This window comes from Cnephaeus nilssonii (assembly GCF_951640355.1).
Source record: "Cnephaeus nilssonii genome assembly, chromosome: X".
Lineage (NCBI taxonomy): Eukaryota > Metazoa > Chordata > Mammalia > Chiroptera > Vespertilionidae > Cnephaeus > Cnephaeus nilssonii.
Window position 1 is genome coordinate 122,026,897 of NC_137071.1, and position 10,573 is coordinate 122,037,469.

Consider the following 10,573-nt stretch of genomic DNA (forward strand, 5'->3'; position numbering starts at 1 on the left):
TTGCTGTTTACAGCTATCAAAACTGCCCTCTGAAAGTTTGTGCCAATTTATATGCCCTGCATGCATTTCCCCAAACTCTCACCAACACTGTACGCCCCCCTTTTTGTTGATATGATCAATGAAAGGCGATATTTTTGTTGTTGCTTAAGTGTGAATGTTTCATTTTTCTTTCCTGAATTGCATGTTTGTGTCCTTTGGCCATTTTCTTAATGGAATATTGACCTTCTTTCTTAATGACTTTCAAGAGGTTTTATCTATAAAGACTATTGATGATTTCTGTTATGTATATTGCAAACATTGCTCCTCATGTGTAACTTGCATTTTATTTTTATTTTAGATGCATGTGACATGCTGTAGTTGTATATTTTGTTTGCCATCAAATCTCTGTTCTCACATGATTTCTTCCATTATTCAGATGCTTTGCAAAAACGTTTCCCATTTCAGAAGTGTCAATCACAAATGCAAAGTTGCCAGGGTGGCTAAAGCCCCGGTGCTGTTGTGTGATCGAGGAATCAGGACTTGGCCCCACAATTTACTGTCCTGAAAGCAGCTTTCACATCCTTATTTCTCATGGTGTAGGCGAGGGGAGTTAGCATTAGAGTCACTGCTGCATAAACTATAGAGACAATTTTGCATCCATCTTGAGACTATTTGGTCTGAGGTCTCATATAAATATATATTAATGTCCTAAAGTAAGTGTTGAACATAACCAGTTGAGAGCCACATGTGGAAAAGGAATCTTAAGACATCCCTGAGAATACAAAGGTAAGAGATAAGGATGAAAACGAAAGGCACCGGCATTGAAATGACAGTGAACACCATCACCATAACCTCTAGGGAAATTTAAAGATGGCTTGAACTTCACTGGAGAAGTGATTTACAGAATTATGCCTGCAGAAACTTATGGGAAAGAGCAGATTGGGCATAGCAGTTAGCAGAAAGGCTGTCACCCATACAAACAAAACCACTAAGAGGCATTCTTGATCCCTAGATGGTTTGGTTCAGTGGATAGAGTACATTGTCCTGGGGACCGAAGGGTCCCAGGTTCTATTCTGGTCAGGACACATACCTCTATTCTAGTCAAGGGCAAATCCATGTGTTTCTCTCACATCAGTATTTCTCTCTGCCTTTCCCTCTCTCTTCCACTCTCTCTAAAAAAAAAAAAATCAATGGAAAAATATCCTCAGGTGAGACTTTTAAAAAAAGACATAGCCCTAACTAGTTTGACTCAGTGGATAGAGCGTCGGCCTTTGGACTGGGGGGTCCTGGGTTCGATTCCGGAAAAGGGAATGTATGGGTTGTGGGCACATCCCCAGTGGGGGGGTGTGCAGGAGGCAGCTGATCGATGTTTCTCTCTCATCGATGTTTCTAACTCTCTATCCTTCTCCCTTCCTCTCTGTAAAAAATCAATAAAATATATTTTTTTTAAAAAGGCATACTTTAGAAGGCATGACCCAGTTGTACCTAAGTGGGTCTGAGATAGTCTCAAATCTGTCATAAGCCGTAATGGCAAGAAGGAAACACTCAGCCAGTGCCAAGAAGGCTTGGATGGTGAGCTGGGCCAAACAAGAACTGGAAGAGATGGTGGGAAAGTTCTGCAGAGAGTTCGCCATGGTCAGTGGCACCGCACTGGTGGAAAAGAGGAGATCCAACAAAGACAAGTTATGGAGCTGAGAATTGACTCCTATCAGGAAAAAATGATCATGCAGTTTCCTACCAAAGTTACTATGTAGAGAAACATCAGTGCCCAGAAGAGAACACTCTGGGATGTGGGGTGTTTGGACAGTCCCACAAGAATGAATTCATTCACTTTGGTGTGGTTTGTAATCTCCTGGTAATTTATTTTCTCTGTCCTCAACTTCAGGTGGGAGAAAAAGCAAACCAATCAGATCTTTGTTAACAAGGAATGCATTGATTATACCATCAGGTTGATTAAACTGCACCAGCCCTTGACACATGTTCTGAGGTTTTCAGTCTTTGAGCCACCAGCAGCTTTAGCAGCCCACCCCCATCCCTGCATTCCTCTGCTGGGAACATAAAAAGGTAGTCCTCTAGCAAAAAGGATTAGAATCCCTGGACTTGTGTGAACACAATATTTGAGGAAGAGAGAGCAGAGGATCCACCAAGCCTCCAATGAGATTTCCCTTCAAGCTAAATGGTACCTGACCACAGGTGGAAAGCAACTGCCTCGTCATTCAAGGGCAGAAGGATGACAGTGTGGTGGCACAGGGAAAGGTCCTTGGGCCAATTTTGTTTTACTCACTCGAGCTCACCACTCAAGATCTTGTGCCCCTTCCCACCCCAAGGCTGGGTCTGAAAGGCCTGCAATGGTTTTCTCCCACATCTTCAACCAGCAAATTATTACTCTTCAGGGTAGAGAAGAGAGAAAGGAGAAAGTGAAGGTTGGACGGTCAGGGCGTACCCAAGGGAGGGACCCTACGTACTGCCCTGCTGGGTGCCTCTTTGTTTCTTTCTGATTCTTAGGTACATGTGAACAGGTGGGTGGGACTAGCAGGCCTGGCCAGTGCTGTCTGGACTTGGTTGCAAGTATTCTCTTTGGTTGGCAATGTCTAGACTGACCTCCCTTGCACTCGAATGATGAGATCTGTGATCTTGGTGTGACTACAGGCATGTGTCTGACTCTCATGTCTGTGCTTTTGACTGTGCTCCTAACTACTGTACTGTAATGTATAATCAATAAATCTCCAGATGTGTGCCTCCATCCGGGCATTTGCCATCACCTTAAATACCACTTCACCAATGTCAAGCTCATTCATATGCCCTACTCCCCTCTCAGTCAATGCCATTTTCAACTTTGCTATTTATTAGTGTCTGGCACATATTAGGTGCTCACCAAATGTTAGATCCCTTCTTCAACTTACCCTTCATATATCATCAGTCAAAAAGCTCTGTTAACATGTCCATTTAATTGAATAAGCATTTACAGATACCTGTTGTGGAGTGGGCATTGAGAAGAATATTCCTTTACAATATCTCTCATATCTATTCATTCTTCTTTATCCTGATGTCTTTAGAGTCCAGGAATTTACCACCTTACACCAAGACTTACTACTAACAACCTCCTGGACACAGTCTCTGCGCTCAAGGGGTTCCCTATCTGATGGGAGTGACAGAGAAGGAAGCAGGCTAGTTATTATAATACAATTTTATATGTAGCATATTGGGGAGGTTCCAGGTCCTACAAAACACCCAGGAAGGGTGCTTTTGACTGCTTCTTCCCAATTCTGATCAGGGAAGAAGTGACATCTCAGCAAAGATATTAAGAATGTGTGAGAACTAGCCAGTCAGTTCCTTCTACAGCAAGTCAGAGATGAGGAGGGAAGAGAGAAGAAACAAAGGCCAATACATCAGTCTCTGCTGACCATCCACAGAGTGAGAAAATCTGACCATCTCAAGTTCGGATGAGGAGGGGTAGACAGAGGGAGGCACCAAAGTTGAAAGAACTAACTCGATTCATAACTAGCTCAACTCAGTTACCACAGACAGATGCATGTGGTTAGAGCACAACTTCTCTACGTCGGGTCTGTGGACCAGGAGTATCAGCATCTTCTGGGACTTGGTAGAGGTTCAGACTCTTGCGTCTCACCCCAGGCCTACTGAGTCAGAAACTCTAAGGGTAGAGCCTAGCAATTGGGGAGAAGAGACCTGCGGGGAGGGGGGGTGTTCTGGTGCCTCTAAAATTTGAGAACCACTGGCTTCAAGTACAGCTTGCTCATTTCCTGGTGGCTTTCAACTTTTGTCCCGAAGCAAAAATGAGAGAAGAAACAGACATAGACAACTTTTCAGATGTTTAATAATTGTAGGGTCCCAAAGTCAGAATGAGAGAGAAGAGTATTCACCTTAGTCCTAGAGAAACCAGCCTGCCCCCCTACCCCTCTTCTGTACCCAAGTCTTCAGACAGCCAGGTTTTGTAAAGGAAATGAGCCCTCCTTGCTGTTCCCCAGGGCTGTTAAGCCACATTTCTGTCATGTGACTCCAGCTTTTCACATTTCTCAGTTTCATTTCCCACATTGAAGCTTTTATGGCATTGGATACTAAAAATAGTGAAAGGTCCTAGAAGCAGTTTCCATCTTTGCCCCTTGGATCCAGCAGTGAGGAACTCACAGAGGAGGGAGGCACTCTGGGATGAACTGTCTTCCATTTGCTGTGCTCCACTCTCAGAGGGGAAAAGTGAGAGAGCTGAAGGCCAAGGTTCTATCTACAACCTCAATAGACTTCAAATAGTTTTGCTTACTTCCCTCCAAGAGTTTTGTGAAACTATGTCACACACACACACACACACACACACACACACACACACACACATACACATTTTAAAATTAGTATTTGAAATTTTTCATAAGTTTAGATAGTTGTAAAGGTTTTATTTCTGGTTTATTGTAAATATTCACAATTTTAAACTATCCCTGCCTGCATTTTCCTTGAAAAGGCTTTATTTACCCTCAGCGGTGTGCGCATATGGACTTGAAGAACAGGCACTAGGACCACACAACCTTTCAAAAGCCACTGATGGGGCTTGTTTCACAGCAAGCGCCTAGGGAAGATGGTGCTGCCATGTCGTAAGGCACAAAACAGGCTAGTCATTTTAGAAGGTGGTCACTTCTTTTCTTTTAATATATTTTTAGTGATTTCGGAGAGGAAGGGAGAGGGAGAGAGAGAAACATCAGTGATGAGAGAGAATCATTGACTGGCTGCCTCCTGCACGTCCCACACTGGGGATCGAGCCCACAACCAGGGCATGCATGTGCCCTGTCTGGGAATCGAACTGTGACCTCCTGGTTCATAGGTTGACACTCAACCACTGAGCCACACTGGCCGGGCTAGGTGGTCACTTCGTATTGCCATCAGGCCAACTCCAACCTTATGCAGTTGTGCTTGTGTGAGCACACTGAATCTTCTGTTGTGGGGACTCCATCTGGAGGACTAAAGAAAGTAGCCTCTTCACTCAAACATATCCTGTATCATTGAGACATTTGGCAACATCACCCCCAAGGAAAAGACCCTGGTATGTTCCATGAGAACTCCATAGGTGGCATGTATTTCTAAACATGGCATTCCAACCCCCCAGGCATAGGATGGAATCATGACTAAATTGTATCTGTGAGAGGGGCTGAGCAGCTGGCTCAAATCAGCCAGGCTTCTCCCAGCTCAGTAGCCAGGCCTCCTTGACTAAAAGGGCCAAATTCTCAGTGATGATGGTGGAGAAAATGAAAAAGAGGGTCCCTTTCTGCTCTCACTTTGAGCCAAATTTTGTTTTCTTGAGATTTGCTTTGGTATGAACATAATGGTATTTTTGTAACCCTTCTCTTGTCAAGTCATAACATGTTTGCCTGATTTCAACCATGATGTTTTCACTTACCTAAAATGTTGACTTCTATTTCAGCTGGAAGATGGAAAAAATTATGGTCACTGCTCAGTGAGTGCTTTGCTTCACACAGAGGCCAGCAGCCCTAATCATTAGTGACTTGAAGGGCTCTATAGTAAGGCATTAAAATAAAATAACCTTAAGGATCTAAGGGCTGTACATACCAATAGTCAATGGATTATTCCCTGGTAACTTTTTCAGGCACTGGGTGCCTGGTAGGTAATTCCCTTGTACTTCTGAAAAGTAGGCAATGTGAATGAACATGTGAGCAGAGGTGAATACTTCTTCTTTCCCCAGGGTGTAGGCTAAATGTCACTTCTTTTTTATAACTATCAACATTTCCTGACTAGTTGGTCCCCAGATTCTGAGGTCCACCTGGGACAGGTGCAAAGGACATCCCTCTAGGCACAAGCTTGCCAAGGACTTTAGAGTCCTCAGTTACCCTACAGCCTTCAGCTTCTATCCATTGCCCACAATTCAGGATTGCAGTGATGTCAGGATAGGTAATAAGAAAGTCCAGCCTTCTGCCCAGCCAGCGTTGCTCAGTGGTTATGCATAGATTTATGAACCAGGAGGTCACAGTTCAGTTCCTGGTCCGGGCACATGCCCAGGTTGCAGGTTCGATCCCCAGTGGGGGGTGTGCAGGAGGCAGCCAATCGATGATTCTCTCTCATCATTGATGTTTCTATCTCTCACTCCCCATCCCTTCCTCTGTGAAATCAAGTTTAAAAATATTTTAAAATAAGAAAGTCCAGCCGAAACCGGTTTGGTTCAGTGGATAGAGCGTCGGCCTGCGGATTGAAGGGTCCCAGGTTCGATTCTGGTCAAGGGCATGTACCTTGGTTGCGGGCGCATCCCTAGTGGGGGGTTTGTAGGAGGCAGCTGATCGATGATTCTCTCTCATCGATGTTTCTAACTCTCTATTCCTCTCCCTTCCTCTCTGTAAAAAAATCAATAAAATATATTTTTTTAAAAAATAAAGTCCAGTCTTTTTGCTAAGGACACAAAAAGGCCAACACTCTAGGAAGAGAGAGACACCTCCCAGTGTCATGTGGTTTACAATGTAACTCAGGAAAATAATCCCAATTTTCTAATCCACAGTCAAGCTGGGGAGGAGAGAGCTTACTTGGGGGTTAACTCTCTTGCCCTTATTAATCAGAGACAGAGAGAGAGAGAGAGAGAGAGAGAGAGAGAGAGAGAGAGAGAGAGAGTCTTAGAAAATACAAAATGATTTTGGCGAGAAAAACCTCAGGGAAAATAATTAGAGGTGTATGCCAACCACATTACTGAAGTTGTGAGTAGCCTCTACGGGCAGCCTCAATTATAAATGTGGCCTTGATGGAACAAACAGATTGACCCTTTGTGCCAAAGAGTGACAACAAATAACAAGTTCATGCTGCAACCTCACAGCCCAACATCTGGGACTTCTGCACTCGTTGTCCAAAGCTGACTCCTGACTCCTGTCAGAGTCTGGGGCACACAGCAGGACCCAGAGTCAAGTCCCCACCCACCCACGTGCACCTCAAAATAGCGTGAGACCCAGACCCAGCTGTCCCCACCCCCATTGGGCGAGATCCATACCCAGCCTGCCCCATCCCCGTCAAGGCCTGCCGGGTGGGGGAGCGCAGCCTCAGGTCCCCAGTCAAGCCCCACTGGGCAGGGGGTGAAGCTTCAGGTCCCCCAGCGCACCCTCAGGTCCCAGCCTGGTGCCATGGCAGGGGGCGCAGCCTCAGGTCCCCTGGCCCAGGGTGGGGGGCGTGGTCTGGGGTTCCCCATCAAGCCCCACCAGGCGGGGGGTCACAGCCTCAGGTCCCCCACCCCGACCCAGCGCCACACAGCCTTAGGTCCCTGCTGATCGCTTGTTACAGGAACCCCGCCTCAGCTGTGGGCGCAGCCATCTTGTGTTACGGGAATTCTGCCTCCTCAGTGGGCACAGCCATCTTGTGACCTCATGACAGAGTGAGGGTCAGTTTGCATATTATCTCTTGATTATATAGGCTCTTTATTTCAAGTTAATTTTTGTGTATGTTGTTAAAGAACAGTCTAGTTTCATTCTTCTGTGGCTTTCCAATTTTCCCAACACCAATAAACGACACTTTAAACAATTGGCTTTCCATGCACGTGCACACAAAGGTGGATCCCTATCTCACTGCTTACTTCAAAATAAATACCAGATGGCTCCAAGAATAAACACAGAAAAATTAAACATTAAAAGAACTAGAAAAACACACGGGTGGATATCTTCTATCTGAGAGTGTTAAAATTAGTTTGAGCTCAGAAACCCCAGAGGAGAAAAACAATAAAATGGCTACATAATCACTCATTTATGGATAATAAAGAACATTATAAACTTGAACAAAAAGATAGATACAGAGGCAGTAAAGCATCAAACAGTCTGTCAAATTACAGGGGGAAGGTTAGGGAGAGGTGGGGGAGATAAGAGATCAATCAAAGGACTTGTATGCATGCATATAAGCATAACCAATGGATGCAAAACTCTGGGGGGTGAGGGCATATATGGGAGTGGGGTGGGGGGGGCAATGGTAAGATATGTACACATATAATACCTTAATAAAAAAATTGAAAAATAAAATGTATGTGTGGCAAAAGGCAAATGGGAAAAATACCCATCTCAATTTGAAGGGGCTAATTTCGTTAACAAATATTTTTCAAGACCAAGCAAACAACCCAATATAAAAGTAAGCTGTGAATCTATCAACGTAAGTAACAATCAAACCTGTAGTGAATTTTTGTGAGCTTATTTGAGTCAAACTGGACAATTGCCGGGAAGCAAAATCTCAACGGATTGAGAAAATGCTCTGGAAAAATGGTAGTTCTGTACCCTGCTTTATACATTTCAATGAATGAAAAGAGGACATAAGTGGGTTACATGAAATCCATTGGTGATAGATTAGAGAGGTGGGAGAAAGCAAAGCAGGGAAACCTCTGGGATTGGCTAAAAAGTAAAATGATAGACACATACTGCTTTATGCCGGTGGCTACAGGATAGTTAACAGTCAACAATTAACTCAATAGCTGTGAGGGGGTTTGTGGTCTTTGCTGTGGTACAGGGCTCCATAAAAATGAAATTACTTTGACATTCCAAGGTAGATGCAAAAAGACAACAGACAGGCTTAATTAAGGTAAAGACTGACTTTTGTCAGGGAAGATTTTAGCCTAGGACATGACCACCTGCCATAAACTGCTTTTAGTTGGTAAATTTCCATTTCGGGACATCCTTTGTGCTTACTTTAGGTCTCTGAGTTTGAAAGGCTGCCATGCAGGCCTGCCCTGAGCTTGTCAGGGTTAGTATGTGGCCCCTTTTTGTCCACAAATCTATGAATGTGGACATGGAGGTCATAAAAAAAATACAAAGGCAAATAAACCAAGAAAAATATGTTCAGCCTTGCTAATATTTTTTTAATGCAAATTAAAACAAAGAGTTGTTTTTGCCCATGAGATTGGAAAGATCATAAACAATTTGTATCCGTTTGAGTGAGGCTAGAATGGCTGTTATGCTGTTGACAGAGCCGTATGTGGGAGTAGCCCCTCTGGAGGCCAAGTTGGCAGCGTTGTTCCAATGTGAAATGTGCACAGCAAGCTCAACAGGGGGGAAGCAGAGAGGGTCCAGATGGTCGAGGGAGAAAGTTCGGAAGGAAAGAAAAAGACAAGCAGGCTTCCTGGGCTGCTATTTCTGTGTCTCAGTTTGAAGGGCTTCCTGTTGGCCTCGCCCTGTGCACTGCAGAGAGTAGAAGTGGAGACTGTGGAACAGCCCGAGCAGCAGGGAACCAAAATGCTTTGCTTTTTAAATATATTTTTGTTGATTTCAGAGAGGAGGGAGAGGGCGAGATTAAATAGAAACATCAGTGATGAGACAGAATCATTGACGGGCTACCTCCGGCATGCCCCCTACCAGGGATCAAGCCTGCAACCCAGGATGTACCCTGAGCGGGAGGCCGACACTCTATCCACTGAGCCAAACCAGTTAGGGCCAGAAGATGCTTTAGAACCTCTCTCAAACCCGTGCTCAGCGTCAGTCCTGTTTGGAGATCCTTTCCTGGGGTTAGACACTCAGGTCTGGAGGACACAGGCCTTCAATCTCAAGCCATGTTAGCACCCTTTGCTCTCTTTACTCATTCAATGACTGAATGTTGCGCCTGATTGCAGACTCCCAGGGTAGCCACTAGGCAGAGACAGAGGAATGCTCAATACATGCTCATTCCAGAACCGAGAGCTCGTGGTGTAGAGAGGAAACATGGAAAGAGGAAGTGGCGGGGGAAAGATATATGTTTGCTGGTCAACTTTAAATAGGTAATTCCCGTACTCTTGAGCTGCTTTTGCATGCCAAGACCCTCCCTTCTCATTTCTCCTCATGGTGGCCTGGGATGTGACCTGGCATGAAAGTGTGGTGGTAATGAGGCAGTTTTCACCATTAGATAACACCATAGTGGAAGGTGAAGGGAGGAATCAGACACACCTAGGAAGGTCTTCATTGACTGCTGTGCTTGACATCGTCTTGCACATAAACTTATGCTTCAAATTAGCTGGCTGACATCCATATTCCCAACATCTCCTCCTACCATTCTCATTGACCAGCTTTCCTGGCCTCTGAGTGGAGATTTGGGACAGGCAGAGAATCCTGAGGTTGCTTGTAGCAGTAGGGTTTTGAAGTTATCCCACACCGGAACTGACTCCTCTAAATTTGGGAACTGTTGGTAGTCATGTTTGCGGCCATTTGGGAGCTGAATCGCCTAGAAAGGGGGCCACCCCAGAGTTGCAGCCACGTGCTTTCCTTCCTTGCCCCAATGTGCAATGCATAGTTTCCCAAACAAGTACATGAGACTGGCTGATATTTTTGGGGGGTGTCCCCACACTCACACAATCGTCCGTGTGCATCTAGCATACAGGCCACCCCTCCCCACATGGAATTAGATGGCCAGCTCAGGATTTCCCCCACCTATAACCCCTTTCCCAAGACCCATTTCATCAGTCTCCTGGATGGCTCGCCCATTGTTAGGACACACAGACCCAGGGCAAGATCCCAGGACTGAACATCTATCTTGGTACTCGGAGGGCAGGGAAAGACCAGAGGGAGGCTGGCTACTCCACTATGGTAATCGAGTTTATGAAGGGAATCTTAAACCTGAGGCGTGTTTTGGGCGGCTGCAAGACCAAATGAATCCCCAC

General features: G+C 45.1%; 1 pseudogene across 1 annotated transcript; it reads right to left on the reverse strand.

Annotated features, from left to right (window-relative positions):
- Positions 1-512: 512 nt before the first annotated feature.
- On the reverse strand, positions 513-9,290 carry LOC307095438 (olfactory receptor 13H1-like; annotated as a pseudogene). Its single transcript has 3 exons — positions 9,282-9,290; positions 1,427-1,858; positions 513-967 (listed from the first exon to the last, which is right to left on the reverse strand). The product of its transcript is annotated as an olfactory receptor 13H1-like (transcript).
- Between the last annotated feature and the right edge of the window lie 1,283 nt (positions 9,291-10,573).